Source organism: Rhamphochromis longiceps, linkage group LG10, assembly GCF_057381845.1.
Source record: "Rhamphochromis longiceps isolate RC_006_pf linkage group LG10, R_longiceps_female_GT1.1, whole genome shotgun sequence".
NCBI lineage: Eukaryota > Metazoa > Chordata > Actinopteri > Cichliformes > Cichlidae > Rhamphochromis > Rhamphochromis longiceps.
This window is the reverse complement of record NC_140566.1, coordinates 23,632,807-23,652,905: the sequence shown is the minus strand read 5'-3', so window position 1 is coordinate 23,652,905 and position 20,099 is coordinate 23,632,807. Positions and strand designations below refer to the sequence as shown.

The 20,099-nt window shown below is 39.8% G+C and overlaps 1 protein-coding gene across 6 annotated transcripts in view; it reads right to left on the bottom strand.

Moving 5' to 3' along the window:
- Positions 1-18,190, bottom strand: part of shroom1 (shroom family member 1) — a 30,923-nt gene extending 12,733 nt beyond the window's left edge. For 2 of the 6 annotated variants that reach the window (XM_085421045.1, XM_085421050.1), the window contains exon 1: positions 605-1,064. The gene's annotated coding sequence lies outside the window, so the exon portion shown is untranslated. Of the gene's footprint in view, positions 1-604; positions 1,065-17,968 lie in introns of those variants that run through there. The other 4 variants (XM_085421047.1, XM_085421046.1, XM_085421048.1 and 1 more) reach the window with 4 other exon arrangements.
- Positions 18,191-20,099: the final 1,909 nt, after the last annotated feature.

Here is a 20,099-nt window from a genome sequence, read left to right as displayed (position 1 = left end):
GAAATTCCTTACAGTCGCTTTCAAAATGTATTTTTTTCCCAGTGTTTCCAGGTTTTTTGCCTGGTATTAAAAAAACTGCATTACAGATAATCCGAGGTGGCCGTTTTGCATATACACAAAACCCACCTCCCAGGAGCCATTCACAGCTAAACTACAGTATTAAGGGGGGTATCCCATGTGTTTATGAAGGGCCTTCTGATCTGTAGTGTGTTACTCTGCGTGTGCCTTTGTGTGTGTGTGTGTTTTCTAGCCATCCTATTTCCACTGTGAACAGAGAGAGGCTCCCAAACAGGGGAGCGCTGAAGTGGAAGTGATGGAGGGGACAGGCAGTGACAAAATGTACAGAGGGGAGAGAAGGAGGGAGGGTAAGGCAGAGGGTGACCGGCCCAGACAAATACTCTCACACGCAAACCACAACAACAAGAGACAAGAGAAGTGAACAATGACAACAGGAAAGCTGAACACAAGTTAGAAAAACAGACCAAGTGTCACAGTAGCAAAACGGAGAGGGAACTAATCTGGAGCTCTACTGTGTTCAGATTGGATTGAAAATGTATAAACTTTAGGGAACACCATCAGAAAGAAAGGAAAAAGAAAAACTCACCAGAAGTCTGAGTCAAAGTCACTGCCCTTCCTGATTTCCATCTGAAAAAGAGAGTGTTTCCTAAGTTTAATCTGAAATAAAGATCTGCCAATTGATTTCCATGCTTGTTTCTAATTCAGAACATTGTTCGGCTTCTAAAGAGGGACCAGACCAAGTAACCAGGAGAGCCAGATATTAGAGAGAAGACTTCTAGCGGGTTCCTTCTCCCCCCACTGAGACCCGAGGCTGCCTAGCGGGGACCACTGATTGGCTAGCCGATGACGTCCGGCTCTCCGATGCACAATGAGCGCAGCGGAGGGAATATTTCACTGCTGCAGATAGCTGCTAGTGCTGCCGGCCGCCTAAACAACAGAGAGCGAGAGAGGGGAGGAAAAAAAAAGAGGCCTCGCATTCCTGGCTGGCTTCAAAGACGGAGCACAGCCCGGGCGGCATTCATTCCCAAGGCCCTGAGCCCGGCACATGGAGACTAGCCAAGGCAGGAGGGAGGGGATAATGGTGGTGGGTCGGGTGGGTGTATGGGTGACCTCCCAGCCTCCACCCCAGAGGGAAAAAAAAAAACCAGTCACAAAGAACAGCTATCCCCCACTTTCATCCTAATTTTCCTCTTTCCACAATTTCTACAAGTCTCCTCTGTATTTCTTAATAAACTCATAAACTGGGCATCACACAAACAAAAGTATCACACAGCAGTACTGCAGTATTTGTGTTGGTTTGAGATAAGTGGCCTCTTTTTAAACCTACAAATGTAAAGCATGTTCACCATGTCAATAATACACTTTGAATTAACAGGTTAGTTTTATTAAACCCTAAATGGGCACAAAAGGCACAATATTAAAAGAAGACTTAAACACGACACTGATCAGTCAGTCACACGAGTCAACAATAACCTCATCTTTCAAAACTCCTGCGTGATTGTGTAGTGTTGTACAAAGAGCCTTGTTGCTTTCACTGTTGTTTTCTATTGAGGCTGGCACCACTAGTGCTCCGCTATGCGGGATCTTTGTTACTGTCAGCCACATCCACGATGTTCTAGTGATTTCACTGCTGGCTGACTCCACCTGTTGTAAATGTACTCTAACTTTTGTTTATGATCATGCTGAGAGAAGGAAAGAAACATTAGCATGTAAAACTGTAGCATTATCACTGAGAAAATTGACTATAATAACACTTAAAAAAACAAACAGGCAAGCAAAGTTGGCTTCAAGTATGTTGAATGGTCAATTGTTGAGCTAGATTTGAGCTTAAAGCAATTTCCACACGTGATTACAAAAGAAATCCATGAGAGGGGTTGACCTTAAATATTGAGGTTACGCATAAACAAGGATAAGCTCATGACCACTTTCTGCCTGGCAACTGAGCTAAGGACTATATCATGGCAGATGGAGGGGAGAGTAAAAAAATTAAGAACTGCAGGCTATTCAAAAAGCAGATTTTTTTTATGTTTAAAAGAAATGGTCACAGGAGGAGCTTGTTTTTAATTTGTTAGGAAGACGGGATTCATAAAACCAACAAATGAGAGGAAGAGAGGTTAGGCTGATCTAGAGAGGGAGGAATGAAGTATGGGAGGGGGGTGTTAAATTCTTTCTTTTTTTAATGTATTTTATTGGTGATTACGTGTTCCAGCGTGACCTTCACCATGAAGCCACGAGACTGGACCACCAAGTCTCTGAGAAACAGATATGACTCTCAGAAGGCAGAAATAGAAAAAGAGAGGATGCCAAGAAGATCAAAAGAAAGAAAGACAAATATGCAGGGAGAAACTATTAAAACGGTTAATCCTGCTGGCCCTGCTACATCTTCTGAGAAAAATGACAACAGGTTGGTTGATGGACACCCTCCCAGACAGACCGCAACAAATGCTTCTGTTATGAGCCCACAAACTATTGTTGGTACTGTTGCTCTTAATTAGAATACTGAATAAGTGTTTTTCCAGCACCATGTCACTGCAGCTGTATCATTTTTCCAGAAGGCAAGCATTTTCTGCTACAGTCCTCAAAGCAGAGTAATGACATGTGTCTGCATAGTTTTTAACTTTGAAAAAGGACTTAGTTTACCCAGAATCCACCGCAAATTAGTCCTATTTAACACTGTCATGAACTTAACAGCTTTCTATAACAGATATGGCTCATAGCTAAGCCATATTCAAAAGGTGTATCTTGGTAAAGTCAACAAAACCTCTGAACCTTTGTAGACACGTCAAGATTTCTGTTGACCCTCCTGGTGGTGGGCCCCACTTTAGAAGTGCTCTTTAAATGACTGTAAAAGCGCCAGTATGCCTGCCACATTGGCTGTTTCTCTCACCACCACTAAAACATCACACAGTCACTTTTATATATGCCTGCAGTTAACACGCAGGAAGTCACTGCAGTATTCTCCTGAACGATAAGCATCTAATTATTTTGCAAATTACAAAATTACAAAAATAAGTCCAGGCGGCTTGTATGATACTTGGGTGATAAAGGACTACGGAAAGCGATTTTCCTGCTCTGCTGTCTTGCTGTTGGTGAAAAAGATTTTTCCATCACAAACAGTAAATCATTACATCTTATTATTATCATCATTTTTTTTTCTTCTGACTTTGGTGATTATACTAATTACACATTTGTGATCCTTTTGACAAAAACAAAAAGAAAGGCACACCAGATTGGCAGTTTGAAAACCAATCCTGGGCTGTATGTGGACACTACTGCCCACAACTCCCACTGTGTTTGGATATATATCAGCTGCAGCACTGAGCGGAGCCTTCCTGCAGAGCAGAACATTCACTCCGTCTGAGAAAAGTTCAACCACAGCAAATAGAAATGACAGATATTTAAGTTGATGAGAAGCAGACCAAGACTCACAGAGCAAAGCTTTGACTCAATGTGCAAAATTAGAAGCCAAAGAACTTTTTGGCTCATGAAGGCCTTCATCAAGCCTACGAGCCGTGATATTCTTTACTTACTCTCAGTGAAATAGAAACATAGTGCTTTAACCTACATTCCCTTTCACTGAAATCCACAAAACCTAACTACCAGGGAGGCAAAAGAGACTCAACACAAGCTCAAATTAAAATAAAAGTTAGAAACATGACTTCACTTCTGGACAAGAGCCTCCCAGAGGACCAACAGGGCATCATTCTATTGTCCTCAATCAAACAGAAGCAGGGAGGAAGCCGTATTTGAAAAGGTGGAAGTGGATGTATGTTGAGCTCTGACAGAGCAAAGCGGCTGGTTGCGGGAAAAGGAAAGGGGCTTGCCATGCAGTGTTATCATTAGCACCAGCAGTGTACTTCTTTGTGTATGCGTGTGTCAGACACACATATGTATGAACCACAATGATTAAACAGTGAGAGCTGCGGAGAGAAACTGTGAAACTGTTGCTGGGCAGTGCTCACATCAGTGGCTAAAATCTCTAGCTGACCAAGACAAGCTGTCACACTCTAATAAGCTCTGCATTCCTGCCCTGATCTGGCCTAAATACTTGACAATATCAACACTGAGTCCACTTCATGTTGTTGTTGTTGTTTTAACAAAAAGAAAGTATAGAAAAAAAGAAAGCAATATGTTTGCAACGCCAAACACTGAATGCATGTTTGTGCAACTATGACACTCCTTTTGTGTTTGCATAGATGCAAATTACTAACATCCCTTTAGTTTAGCTGTGCTTACGTAAACGCCAAAGATGAGACACACAGAAAACCCAACAAGGGCAATAAGCGTATATTAATAACATGCACCAAAGTTATTTTGTATCCTTCCTGGTCAATGATTAACCAGGAACTGCATCGTGCCTCGCAGCACTTGGCTCAAAAATGAGTACAGGCCTCTAAGAATGATAAACTATTCTCAACTGGCCTCTGAGAAGACAATTACTTTTGTATTTAAGACCCCCCAGGGCTTTGCAATGTGATCTAGTCATGGTCAGTTTAACTGGATACTGTAGGAATTCCACTGCACTAGAATAGTAAGAGCCTACAGACTATTGGGTTTTACTTGTGTGAAGGCGAGTCTGCATGGAGCCTCAGTCTAAAAATGGGCCGTGCAAATTCATAATTTCGGCTCCATATCCTTTTCAGTCTTTGGTATGTGTAATAAAATCTGAGAACATACTGACCTAGGTCAAAATCCAGATGTAAAAAGATAGTAAACAGCCAATTACAAATATATCTCAATAAACTAAATGTTGGCCTGTGGCCTGATAAGATAATCTGATCATTTAGATACAGACTTTATTAGGTGTCCTATGCTACTACCAGGTCGGACCACCTTTTTTCTTCAGAATCTCCTTAAGTCTTTATGACACTGATTCAAAAAGGTGGCAGAAACATTCTGCAGAGATTTTACTCCATATTGATATGACAACATCACACAGTTGCTCCAGATGTGTCAACTGCACATCCATGAATCCAATTTCCACTGTAAAGGTGTTCAATTGGATTGAGATCTGGTGACTGTTAAAAACCATTTCAGTACAGTGACCTCATTGTCATGTTCAAGAAAGCAGTTTGAGATTATCTGAGTTGACATGACACATTAACCTCCCAGAAGCAGCCATCAGAAGATGTGTGCATTATGCTAATGAAGGGACGGACATGGTCAGCAACAATACTCAATGTAGGTTGTGGTGTTTAAAAAAACGCTTGTGTGGCACGGACATATCCCCCACACTATTACACCACCATCACCAGCCTGAACCACCGATACAAGGCAGGATGCTTTTAGCATGCTTTCATGTTGTTGCTGAATAACAATTATGACCCTACCTTCATCACAGTTAAGCAGACGACAATCTTTGTTTGGGCATGCCACTTTGAATATTTTGGAATTAATTTGTAGAATATTCAGAAGATATTCAGAATATTCAGAAGACACCACTGCAGGGCAGCAGATAAAAAGTGATTGTAAATGCGTGATACCATCAACAACAAAGGAGCCATAGCGACAGCAAGTGAGAAAGAAGAGACTGGTCCCTACAGGAAGCTGAGACAAACACCACAAAAAAGCACAATAACAAATGACCCACTTCCTGGTTAGAGGTGGGGAAAGTCTCAATGACTCCTTCATTACAGAAAAAAGTTATCTTTAAATAAAAAAGTTGTCTATTCTTCTTGGGTCCTGAGTGTCAGCCCTCACAGCTCAGCCCTGATCTCTCAGCTGTCACTGAAGACACTGTTAGCAGTCTAAACAGGGAGGATAATGTGCTCCATTTGATCTTCATCCAGCTCAGCTCTGTCTTTTCTTTAAGCACTACGTGTCGCTCAACTCGTCAAGCAGGGTACCAATTATTTTATTTTTATTATTATTTATTATATTTATTAACTTCTATCTATAAAGTGTAGAAAAATAGGGGGGGGGGGGGGGGGACTCAGTTTCCCTTCATCTTTGTTTTCTCCATCCCAAAATCAAACACAAACACTCACTTCTGACAACCAAGAGTCACAGATTTGTTGGTGCCAATACATACACCACAACTATTATTAAGACATGCATGCTTACATCTTCTGTTTATGATATACACACATATAAAAGATCACATATACTGAAACCTAAATAGCTTTACATTGAGTATCGAAAAATCCAGTAACAATGTAGCCACGTTTTACTGACCACTTTCACGTCTTCAGCTGACATTCTCTACCAGTGAGCTCAGTGTCGCCTGGTGGCAGTGACCATCTCTGCCATGTTACATAACGAGCTGTGGTCTGACTATAGACACATAACAAACACTGGATATCACACATGGTGGCATTGCTGCTGGGGCTACACACCACGTGGCTTCACCATGAGGACGTGAATTCGCAGAGGTGGAGACTTCCTGGAGAGAAAGTGACTTTACAGAGCATGTATTGTTCTTGTAAGACCAATCCCTAATCTTACACTATCAATGTCATGGACAAGGTATGAACACCGACTTCAAACCAAAAAGAGCAAATAAGAATATATGCCAATATAAGAGTAAATACTATCTTCAGGAAAGACCACGTGAGGACATGTGTTACTAATGAACAACATAAAAGAAGTAAACAAGAAAACAAAAACTAAAAATAATCACAGAGATAGTGCAGAGGATTTGGAAATGCTCATGCAAGACGCTATGCATCTGCACCTAGACAGTACATAATACACTACTCATAAAATGCATTAATGCTGGTAAACCCAGGGTAAAGCTGTTAATGGGCTTCCCTATAGCACAAAGGCTACATGATATGACCTGGTTCTCAGGTTTTTCAAAAGCAGCTGCAGTCTAACGCTCTCTGAGGGTTTACAATGGAAATCAGTGTAACCCGTTTCCTGGTCGTTATTAAGAAGCTAATTAACTCTGATTTTAAAGCATGGAGCTTACTTTTAATTTAGGTGTGTATTCCTGTAGTAATCCTTACTGCAGAACATGTCAGATGTAGTAGCAGCCTCAGCCTAACTCACATATCTGCTTCTATAATTAAACTTTAAAAGATTGAGCATTAGAAATACTACTTATTTCATATAGTTATTATTAAGGGTAAGTTTCTTCTGTTGAATGGACTGGGGCAAAAACCCTGATTATGAAATCTAATCTCTAACACACTGTGCTCAAGTCATCATGATGTCAGCAAAATGTCTCATCAACTACTAGCTGGGCTACCTTTAAATGACTACAAGTGAACTGCCATGATTACCTTAAAGTTAAATCCAGTGCTTTGGTTTACAACTAAATACTGGTCATTCCCATGAGTCTCAGCTTTACTACGTGCGTGTAGTGCCAATTAGCAAACGTAAGTAGATTCTTTTCTTATAGCTGACTTTACACTCATGACAATATTGATCAGCGGGGCAAACACCTGACCCTTTATGGTGACATGGCACTTAGTGCGTTATCGCAGGCTGATTGGCTGGATTGGGAGCTTGGCAGAAGCACAAGGAATGTGCTTGATAAGCAGCGAGAACATGTACTGCAGGTAAAAGCAAACAGGCTGTTATAATCATTACACAAAACCCCAATTTTACTTGTCGTTTCTTTCAGATCACATCCCGACCTCAGGCCACTCTGAGAATTCAGTTATCAGTTATGTTAATGGTTAGTTCGCAATGGCGTCTCTTGTGCTCTAGTGTCCACTGGAAGAAATTCTCAATTTCTACACGGTTCTTACAAAAGTTGTTAATTAAACTGCTGTATCTAAATATTACTCATACTATCAAACTGGCAGTGAGCTCACCTGTTGGCCTGTGTAGATAGTACGTGAACATCTGATAAGAGACAGCCTGCGGGACACTTCCTGGTCGAATACAAAAGTGCATAAGAGAAGATCACAGAACTGTGAGCCCTCAGCAAAGCAATGAGGTCACTATTTGATTTAAAAGATAAGTTTAGACCATCTATGTCTGGCATACTCTGAGACAAACACGTTGAAAAGGGACTGCCCTTTTTCCTATCCACTGTGCTCAACGCAACTTAATTTCGATTTGCAATCCAAAAGTTCTCATGACACCTCCAGACAGGAAAAACAGGCCTGTAGTGAAGCTTTGTTATATCATAAGGACAAAGTTTTCGTTTCAATACTGATTACATAATGACGTTAAATATTTAATCCTCTACTGAGGGAATATGCATGAGCAGAAGTGCCAGGTTAACAATGTGCCAATGGCGAATATTTGCAAAGATGCCTAAGCACCAATTATGACTGTTAGCGCAGAGACCAAGCACACTTTAGATTTAGTTATTTGATTAATCAGAATTTACTAACCCTTCTTCTAAGAACCATGTCAGCCATTTAGTAGCAACACAGTGACGTACTACGGGTCTAGCCTCAGGTTTATAAGGTTTGTTACTGCAGTCATGGAAAATCCAAAATCTCATCCCCATCCATCTGCTGCCACACAGATCGTAAATTTTCACATCAACACACTATCCTATTACCTTTGAGACGCTCCGAGGACATAAGTAGAAATGGGCGTTTTCCCCTCTCATAATTGTTCAACCTCCTGGAGTGGCTAAAGTCAGGTTACAGTACTAAATGACCAACGGCATTCCTGGTCAGGTCTTACTGCTCCCTTGTACCTATATAATGTGAGGCAATTATCAGTAGTGAATGGACAGTCGTAGAACACAGAAAATAACAGAAGCATTTCAGAGACCGGTTTTGAGGGAAAACCTGCATTCCAGACTCTAACAGTAAATACACTCCCTCATTGCTGAGATCCAAGCATCAAGGAAGGGCACTGCACACTCCTACAAAGGTTTTTGCTCACTCAGTAACTCAAGTTTGGAAGATTGTCAATTGTCAATCAAACACACCAAAACAAGAAGTGTTCCCACGAGTTGTTGTAACAGCAGTTTCTCAAGTAATAAATATTTACCACGTTTCCCCATTCACTTCTATTGAAGCTTGTCCAGCTGACAAATATAAATGTGGGTTTCCTGCTCGGGTCACATGTTTTTTTACTGCGTTGTCATCTCACAAAAAAAAGGAAAGAAAAAAATCGCTGTACACATGTTATATAAAGATAATGGCTGTGCTGTGATTTTGGCTAAATGGACAAGTGAAATTATCGCTCAGGGAGAAAGTTAAAAGCAACAGGATGCTTGTAATTTTCTTCTTTCACACACTTATTTTGGGTGTTGCAGCTTTCTAAATTGTACAAAGGAAAAGAGAGAGGCGTGCCTGGGGTGAGAAAGGCCTTTGATAGCTTTTTGCTTCTAAAGCGCTATGAAAAGTCGCTAAGTTTGTAACTATGACATGAAGTGAAGAAGAACGATCGTGGCTTCATGCCAGAGTGATGAGAGCAAGGCATCAGAGTTAAGACTGCATGTACCTCCACATGTATAAAAAAAGAAGGAAAAAAAAGAAGAAGAAACACGCAAATCCTGAAACTTCCATCCATGCACTTATGCAATGAACGAACCTCAACATTCAAATATTCAGCTGCAGCCCTAGTTTGGTTACCTAACAGGCTCCACCCACCCTGAATGCACACCTGTGCTTGTGTTGGTCCATTAAACTAAGCCTGCATCCAGTCACAGGCACAAAAAAAAATATTTAACAAACAAACTCTGCCAGTAGAATAACATGTTTTTGTCCTGCTTTTGTTGAATTCCTTTCCACAAAGAGCACATAAATGCAGAGTCACTGCAGTCAGTGGCAAAAGCTTACTGACAACAGGAGTCATTCACGCATGGAGCTTTTGCTGCTGGGCATGTCATTGACATTAAGTCTGGAAAGGAAGGAGACCAAGGAGAAAACAAACATGAGGATAAAAAAGGAAAACGTATAAGAAACTGTTTGATCACTATCTAAAGTGCCATGATGAAAGTAGCAGACATGCCTCTAATCTCCCTCTTTTTACCTGGTACTATGCTTTTAGATGCATGAAAAGGACAGTCCAGATACAGAGCAGCAGCTTCATCAAGGACAACAAGGGGAAATTTGCTCAGTGTTGCATTAGGAGATTTGAATTGCAAAACAACCGGGAAGGCAGATAGAGGCAGTCTGTGTGGGCAAACAGTAAATATGCACTTCTCCCTCTGCCTCCAACTTGACACTGAACAACAGTTCTGATCCAAAGCATATTTTTGAGGAAGGAGATTTGAATGTTTAATCTAGAACCCACTTGGCCACTGTGACCTCCCCGCTCAGTTTAACACCCTCCAAATGGCAGATGAAATCGAGCAAATTAAATTGGCCAGCATTCTCCACATTTTTGTTTTCGCTCAATGAGTGCAAATTATCAGGATTACCCACCCTGATAGAACAACCGGATTAAGCCAAGGAGAGATGAAGGCCCCTTACCAGAGCCTGACTAACGGGCAGAGCTGCAAGCAGTTAAACTGAAAAATTGATAACTTATTCTTTTCATAATCACTTGTTTTAATCCCTGTAATCTACTATTCCTTTAATTTCTATAATTTGTTAGCCTTGGCATCCCAGGCTCTAATGTCACTCAGTCTCTTTCTTCTTTATTTACACTCATGTCTCCTACTCATTCCTCTTAAAGTGTAAAACAACTGAGGGTTTCCAGCAGATTTCCTTTTGAGAAGGATGCATTTCATCTGCTATAGTAACCAAGTGAATAAAGTGCCTGGAACATAAACATGACTGGAAACCACCTCACTGTTTGGCAGTTACTTGTCAGAAACCATCTGGTGTCTGACTTTAAATTCCCGTTTATCTAAAGAAGTACTTTCGTGCATAAACATTGCAGGTACAGAGACACCAAGATTAGAGCAATTTAGCCACCACACTAAATAAACTTTCTGCTTCCTAAAATACTAATTTGCTAACTGAAAATGCCTACAAGCACACAAAACAAACAAGTAGTTTGATCACATCTCTCAAGGTAGTTAACAAAAAGAACAGAAGCTAAAATGCTCAAGCTGACCCATGATCAGATGCTACTACACTTTATTGCAACAGATCTAGCAAGCTGTAAGTTGACCTCCTCACCCCTGCTAATCATTTCATTTTTTTCATTTCATTTTTATTTATTTCACACTTGGTACTACAAATCTTTCCACTCTACATGCACACAAAGTACATTTAATCTAGTGGGCAGCTTAATGACAGATTTTTTTTTAAATTCTTAATTCCCAGCTTTAAGCATGCTCCACATATTTTTTCATGACCACATAGTAAACAAACCAGTACCAAACACTTCCAGTGATACTTACTTCCTCAGTTTTGATGTGTGCCTGAAGTAGATCATTTATCTTTTTGAAATGACAGTGACTTTTTGCAGTGACAGTTTCCCTCAGTACAACACACACAGTATAGAGTATCACGCCACTACTCAGTTGGTGTGTAGGCTGAAGAAGAAGAAGACAAAATCTTCCCATCATAATGCAATCACAAGCAAAGAATTTGTTCCCTCAACAGGCTGATAAGTCTCTCAAACTAAGTAATCTTGGCTAAGCGCTTTTGCTCTGAAAAGTTTTCTTTATGCTGCAGAGAACTATATAACGAAAAAGAAACAACTAAAAGCAGAGTTATTATTTTATCTGGAGTACAGTATTTCTTTGTTGCGACATGAACTGAGTTTTCTGCATTCGTCCCACCTTTGCCTAAGTAGTTTCACTGACAGAGCACATGACAAAGGTGTATCAAAAGAACAAATGTGTGTCTAATGTCCTGATAATTACAGAGTGCCACCCACACCTCTGCATACGCCTCACATTATACCAACGCCTCTGCCAAGGTGAAATACTTGGTATTAACTTCTAATTATCCTGCTTTTGAAACACATACAGTAACCTAATAGTGCTGATTATCATGCTCAGGAGTCAAGCGATTCCTAATTTCTATAGTCTTTCTCAGCACCAAGTTTACCACCTTGGTTAATTTTAGGGGTACTGATCACAATGGGCTCATGTTGCTAGTGGCAGTGCAGGTTTCCTACCTCAAAGCGGGGGATGAACAAGGGGGTAAGGAGAAGGAGGAGGACGGTGTGGAGACTTTAAAACAAATCACACAGAGATTAAACTTCACTAGAAAACAGTGCAACTCAATTTGGACTTTGTAACCTGCTACAGAAAAATAGAGTGATGTAGAAACACTGAAGTGACTACAGGGGTTAACATTAATGTCTTTTCTAAAAAAAAAAAAAAAAAAAAAAAAAGCTATTCAAGATGGAAAAATACTTAAAACAGTATTTTTTCACAGTGCTGTTATATATACTATTACATAATAACTATAGGTCTTGGTTGCATTTTTTTTAATATTTGTCTTGTGGCTTGGCCTGTTCTAGTCAGATGGCATATTAATAGTCTGAAAGGTCCAAAGGAATATGACAGATTGCATGTAATATTAAACAGGACCATTTCTGGCAGAGAAAAATCAAAAAGAAATCTGTCTTAAATTACTTCAGAAGGGCAGCTCACGATTATACTAATTTTTACTTTAATCATGAGTATTTTAAACGTAAAAAAAAGATATTCATTTCACACTGGCATGAAACAGAGAACAGCAATAAATTTTGTCATCAGAGAGGCTTATTTTTGCATGACAAATGACTGAAATCATAATTCTATTGCAGAATGTCAACTAAACAATCCACTGTACAATCACTTTAGCCCACACTAATTTATCATTTTGACGTGTGCAACGTGCTGAAGCTATGTCAGCACTGACTGGACAACCACACACACAAAAAAGACATCAAGCGGTTAGTTCCAGCCATGTCGGACAGCTGTAAAGGCCTCTTTTATTAGTCAATATCACAGCCACATTAATGCATCCCTGGCCAGCTCAGGTCTCACTGACAACCCCTCACCCACACCTTTTCATCAGGGGCTATGAAACCTGAGAGGACCCTAAAGCAGACCTGCAGGCATGGCACAGACCCAAGCACACACCCCACAGACTGTGCGCCTTCCTGCCTTTTACTGAATACTCTGCTGTGAAAACCACAGTGAAAAAAGCAATAGCGTAATCCCCAGTGTTATTCATTAGAGATTTTACAACTGTAAAGTAATAATCCGTGATCAGTGTGCAGCATCTAAGTCCAGCGCTGTGCTGGATTTGGATTTGTCCTGATGGATTTACTGCATGTATTGTTCTTGACAAATAACGCAATGCATTATTTTCTCTATTTATGCAGAATTTAAATTGGTCAGTTCAAATATTTACAGAATAATCTGCTTTTATATCATGCAGAAAGAAACAAAAATTGCATATTTAATCACATGTAAATCTTAAGTTATTTCAAAAAGAGTGGAATGTGTAGGGCACTGAATTTGTTGTTGGATAAGCAACAAGAAATCAATAAGATAAGAAAAGATTTTAAAAAGATATGGTATAGAAAATATATTTTTACAGTCCAGGTTCTGCTGGGATATACTTTCGAAAAGGCAATAACACGATGTCTTATAATTAAAAGTACCCAGTGAAGTTTTTGCCCTTGTGTGTCATCATGTCAGCACTTTTGTAGTGTTTATTTGTCTCATGTATGCTAAAAATGATGCACATGCATGCAACTATGTTCAATCTATCAACAAGTTCAGGGTTTTCATTTAAAAAAATCCAGCAATGATCTAGAGACAGAGAGGAAGAAATCTGCAACACAACTTTAAAACAACAAAAAATGCCCCTTGATTTTGTTTGTATAAAAGATAACCCCACGGGGCACCTTTAAATACTTTGTGAGTGTAAAAGACCTTTATCTAATGTGCTGCTGCAATTCTATCTACACAGCTCCTAAAAAAAGCAGAAAAAAAAGATTAAGGATGTATTTTTAAAAGCTGCCCATACAAGTAGGTTACTCTATGTTTTACCATACACATGGAAAATGCACTCATGACATATGACACTACCATATAACAATGAGGGGCTTATAGGTCCAAACAATAGAGCAGGAGTGGTCCTGTAAGAGCACCAGAGTAGGAATGCACACACATAACCGAACACACTTTTCAGCTTCCCCAAAGGGGGGTCTCGCCCTAGCCAGTAATAACCCCTGGCAGCCATTTTTCTTCTTCATGTCCGTCCATTATGTAGGACTTTAACGGGTTTTCTGCTCCTCTGACAAAAGAAGGAGGATCTGACCATAGCTCACAACTACAGACAAGTGAGTTGTCAAAGCCATTGTAAATAAGCCCCCGTCATTGCCTGCAGAACAGAGCCCTGGAGTAAAAGACAGGAAACGAGGAGGGGAAAAAAAGCAAGCAAAAAGAGCTGAAAAGGTTCCATCTGTTTAAGTCTGCTGGATGGTGATGGGGACAGCCTTGCCTGTTTCTCAAACACGGAGCGTGAAGGACCCCCTCAAATGTCTGGAAGGCCATCCATGCATGAGGAGAGAGAAGATGACGGTCAAAGTGAAGGGCGCTCAGACGATCTTCATCTTTATGTATGCATGCATATAGACAGTGATGATTTAAAATAAAGACTTACATGTGATCAGCCATCATTTTTACCATTGTTATACCCTTTATACTAAAGAAATGATTCAATACAAAACAAGGAGAAAGGGTATCCAAAACTATGACTAGGTATATGATGATGAAGAGTCCTTAAGTTTCCTCATATTGCCCAACATCACAGAAACCATCTAAAGGCAAAAGGACATTTTCACCTAAGTGTCTATCATATAATAGCATGCTTTAAAAAAAAAAGTCAACACCAGTTATGCATCTAACCTTGGTATCTAAATGTTCCATTTGCAGCTTGTCTGGTGCAACTTAATAACAACACCTACAGACTTCCCTTGTTTAGTTTATTACTTATTAATCATGTAGGGCAATTTGGGCTTGAATACAGCCTACAAGCAGGTTTTTCTCTTCCTCTTGTGTGCTCTTACTTTAGGCAACTATAAAAGAAAAATCAACTGATCTGCCATGATTTCCTCATCAGGACCTCATCAAAGTCACTCCAGTGCAAGTGAGCATATCTGAATACGTATACAAAACACAGAGGCACGCTAAAATCCTGTTCAATTATCACACCGACCTTCCCAAGGGCACGACTTTCAACAGCCTTACGAACTGGACCACTAAACATTATAACACCTAACATCAGCTCTAACTAGGGTTTAATTAATATGTTACAGTATCAACACGACAATGTGCCCACGCTTTAAGAAAGACTAACCTCTTTCTGGATGATATAAGGTCAGATATAAAGTCTGGGTAATAAAGTCAGACTTTAGTGGTCCAGTTTGTAAGGTAATAAAGTCTGACTTTATTACCCCTAAAATCTTGATAACATTGTGTCTGAGGACTTTGGTCAGCAAACATGTTTTCGCTTTTACCTCAAACAAACACATTCTGATTCATTTTATTTTTAAAATGAATGACACACTGCTTTTATACTTGGTCACTACGTTCCAGACGTGGACCGCTACAATTTGAGATACTGCACAGATTACACTTTTCCCAAATCTTTCCTTCTGTGATAAACAAATCACTCTATACGGGGTGAAAGCAGCCACTCTGGAATTGTCAAATAATTGGTACCGGTTTGCGTTATTGTGAACACAAAGACATGGATGTTGAAATGGAAACAAAAGAAACCACCGGGCCACCTCAGCTTACCAAAACATGTCACGAAACACAGTTGTAAGGGATCAAATTCTCCCTGAGAGAAAATGTGAATTTGTTCGATATGGCACAAATCAAACACACATTTTATCTGCAGTATTACCTGTGACATACTTCCAATAAAATCTCAGAGTACTTTTTTTCTCGCAAAAAATATGGTGATATTTAAGTTCCTACTGACCAAAAACCCCTAGAAAAAAATCGCCACTTAGTATGCTCTTAAACTTCTTTCTTATAGCTGATTACAGCATGCCTGCGTCAATCCTTTCGTTCATCAAAAGACGCCAGTGAACTTAACACCTAATTCTATGACTCATTCATGATATCACTTTTTTCTTTCACAGCGGTATACATTTATCTTCCCGGAACCAACAATGCCATTCACACATCAGTCTCACATCATTCAGGTTCAAAGCAAAAGGTATATTACATCAAGCCTGCACTTCCATCATGTAAACAATCCACTTAAGGCTAACAGAAACTAACAGGCTTCTCATTTAATTACAACTTAGAGACCTTCCTGCTACATCTTACGCCATTATTTCACTATGATGCCTCGTGCAAAGTTCAAAGTGAGGCTGATAATGGTTTAATTACTGCGCTGTTAAGTAATGTGTTAAAGATTTCTGTTACTTTCAGCTGCTTTGTCTCTGAAATTTAATGAGATTTTCTGTGTAATCCCATTTCATCTGGATCAACCACAAAAACCTCAGTTTCTACAGAAATAATCTGAAACCTATGTGAACTATAACCTCACGCCCAGAGCCAAGCCAGTCGCTTCAACCTTGCAGTGGTTGGTTGTATAAAAGGTCACAAAAAGAATTTAAACATCCAAAACTACATACGTTCAGCTGCAGTGTGAGTAATTTTCCACCGCTCGAGGAAAAAAAATAAACATAAAAATGACCATGTCCTACAGGTCGAACAGAAACATACCGCATGCAGGGTTGAATTCCTACAACATTACATACTTTACTTTTTTTCCCTAAAAAAAAGAGGGAGAGAGAGAAAGAGAGAGGGAGAGAGAGAGAGCAAGGGGAAGACTGAGATCAGGTTTCAAAACCCAGTCTAAGTTTACATTTACACCCCATGGCTTTGTGACCCTACTCTCATTTATAACGCTACCCTTCTGCTATTTGCTTCCATCTTTGGTTTCCGGCTTTCTTTCTTCTTTATACTTCCTGCAAACAACACTTACTCAGGCTACAGTCCAAGCCGCCACCTGTATGCAACCATTACCAAATATTTGTATTGCCACATGCTAGCTGCCGATTGGGATCAACAGGTGTTTATGCAAGCACCTCTGGGCTAAGTCCCTCATCTCTCTGCATGCATTACGCCTACATAATTATACCCAAATATCTGAGTGCGTGCTGCTGTCAGGTCAGGCTCTGTGGACGTAGCTGGGGTTGAGCCAGGTCAGCAGCCCCAAGCATGGCATCCTCCAGCAGTGGCAACAGCAGCACACAGAGAGGCCAGTGTGCTCCCACCATCTGACCAACCTCACAGCCTAAGTGCCTCAGTTTCAGCTCCAACACAAAACACCAGTGTCTAGTTTCCCTTTAAATAAAACATACTCCACTCATTAGCTAAAAAGCCCCCCCACTCCTCCCTCCTTGTGCATAATTGAGCGCTAGGTATCAATTTAAGGCAATGAAGTGAGGTTAGAGCAGGACAGTACTATGTTTTTTTAGTTGTTTTGATTTGTTTCAACCAACAACCAAAGCATGAGTAAGTAAGGTACAACACAGCAATTTAATATGGTGATAACAGTAGTTAGGGTTTAGGGTTGTTTCTATCCAGTCCTCAGTATCTATTACAAGCTTATCAGTCAGCTGTCAACTCAGATATTGCTTATTATCTCCCACTGTTACCTAACATTCATGAACAGTAATAATAATGTCTATTAATAATAAGCTGCTAACATTAACGCATATAAAACCTCATCATATTACAAACTAAGGAAAACTATGCGATTTTAAAGGTTAAGGGTATAGATTAAGAATTACATCTAATTTACACACACACACATACATATATAATACATTTATTAAGTATTACAAAATAAATAAGTAGCGATATAAGCAGCCTAGATGGGCTTTGCTAAATACCACCAGATCCTACTACTGACCTCACCTCCCAGTAATAAAACTGAACTGAGACCAGCTGTAGCTTATTCGTGGACACTTTAACTTCCCACAGACACGAAAAACAACTTGTACAACAGCAACAAGAGGTCTGACTGTAAGGTGTCACTGTCATACAGGTATTCTGCGAACATTTTCACTAATAAACCAACAGGTTAACAGCTGACAACCGAAACTGAGCAGCCACAGCGATACTGGATGCACCTGCTGCCACCCTAAACTACCCTCAACGTACCTGCCGATTCCCGCTTCCTTCGCGGTCCTCAAACTGTAGCTTTACTCTTGGTTTGTTGTCTTCAGTGGGTTTCCTCTTCGTTTATCAGTGATAGTTACACTAACTAACTAACAAGGACGGCTCACCTGTATATGGTTAGCTGGCGTGTCTCGCAACCTCTGGTAATGAGCTTTCCTTTTCCTCCGTCCGCACTCAGCTTACCTTATTCCCTGGAGAGAGAAGCGGATGAAAGGTAACGGAGAACCAAGGTGGCCAATTAGACGTGGCGGGAGGCGGGCGAGGTGGAAATGCACGACATCCTATTGGTCAGAACACATTAATGGCGGAACAGTGGAAAAGTTAATTTCCCTGTATTGTTTTCATTTATAAAAGAGAGAGAGAGAGAGAGAGAGAGAGAGAGAGAGAAAGAAGGAAAGAGGCGCAAGCTGGAAGCAAGCTGAAGCTAAACTTCAAATATAAAAAGAGAAAATTTTGAAAATAAAATGATCTATAAGAAGCGACTAATGTTTAAAATGTGGCAAGTTGCCTTTACAAAGAGTTAATGTTCTCAGGCCGGTGCAATGTGGATTGAAAGGAGCTAATCATTTCTAAGAGGCTCTGCCATGCAAAGCTATATAAACTACTTTTGTCTCATGCACAGAAAGATTAACTAGGCACCTTTTTTTAATCTTACTGAAAGACACGAATTACTGAGGCCAAACAATTTGGGTGGTTTGGGATGTCATGAGCTCACTGTGAAGATATTCAGGGAAAGTCAGGTTACTCTAATGTCGTTTGTTACTGAGTCACAAACACTGTATGATCTCAGATTGCATTAGTTACTGTAAGCTCCATAAAGGCATATTCATGGACATGTAAAGGTATATTTAGTTCATGGACCACATTCAGTATAATTTAATTCTATAAACTATCTTCAAGCTAACTCTACAGTCAATATTTTTTCCTTAAACTCTGCATTGTTCTGTCTGTTCCTTTAAACTCCCTGATTCAAGATTAAATGAAGCACTTGGGGTGTCTCTTTTTAGTTATCCATCACCTCTGTGCATGTCACATGGTCTGACTAACAATCAACTGAAGTGGCAATCCACTGATAATATGGCAAAAAAAAAAAAAAAAGGACAGGATAACAGCAATGACAATAGCAACTAATGGCCACTTGGTGGCAATTCATTCACTGTGGAATGAAGCCTAGGCTTTGTCCTGGGTCAGCAGCCATCTGTGGTGTACACATCACTACATAGGGTTGATAAAATGATGTCACACTGTGTAAAAAGAGACTAGAGCTGGATAATTCAAATACAGCTTCATATGTGGTTCACCACTCTGATTACACACCATGACGGTTCATTATCACTGCTTAATGCAAAGTATTTTCACTAGATGTGGGAGTCACCAGTCACCCCACAAAATATGACCAGAATACTTCACTCACAATATATCATTGTGATTTTTTTTTTTTTTTGACATTTTCCAATATCCTGAGTGTTGCAACAACATATACTGCTATTTATAACTTTTTTTCAACTGCAAGTTATGTCCTCAAAGTTAAACTATATCGGTTTTATCCAATAAGCTCAAGTTAACTCTCGTCAGGTATGTTTTTTTGCTGCAGAGTGAAATTGTCACATTTACACAGGAGTTACTTCAAACTGCAAGTGTTTGCAGAAAGGTTTCCTCCTATCAAGAGAGATGAGTACTTTTACTTTGTAATGTATATTGTGACTCCAGGACCTAACTTGTATTTGTATTTATTTAGGGTGTTTTATCTTTTCATTCTAGCAAGATTTGCCATTCTGATATTAAGTTTGGAAACAACAACAAACAATAATTGCAAGAGTTCATTATGCTTTACTACCACAGACAAATTTTGTAGACTGTTTCTTGAGATTGCATATTTAGAAATGAGGTAATCTTCCTTGTGCAAACTGTTTTAAGGGGGGAAATACTTCAGTCTAGATGGGTGTTAGTCCCATTTTAGTTTGCAGGCCACATACAGTATCATTTGATCTCATTTACCTCAAGCCACTAAAACTCACTGCATAATTACATTTCCAAAACGTTCCTTTCCTGTGTAAAGAAGTACACGGATTTTCTGAAAACATTTGCATTTAGCGAATCATCCAGACTTTTA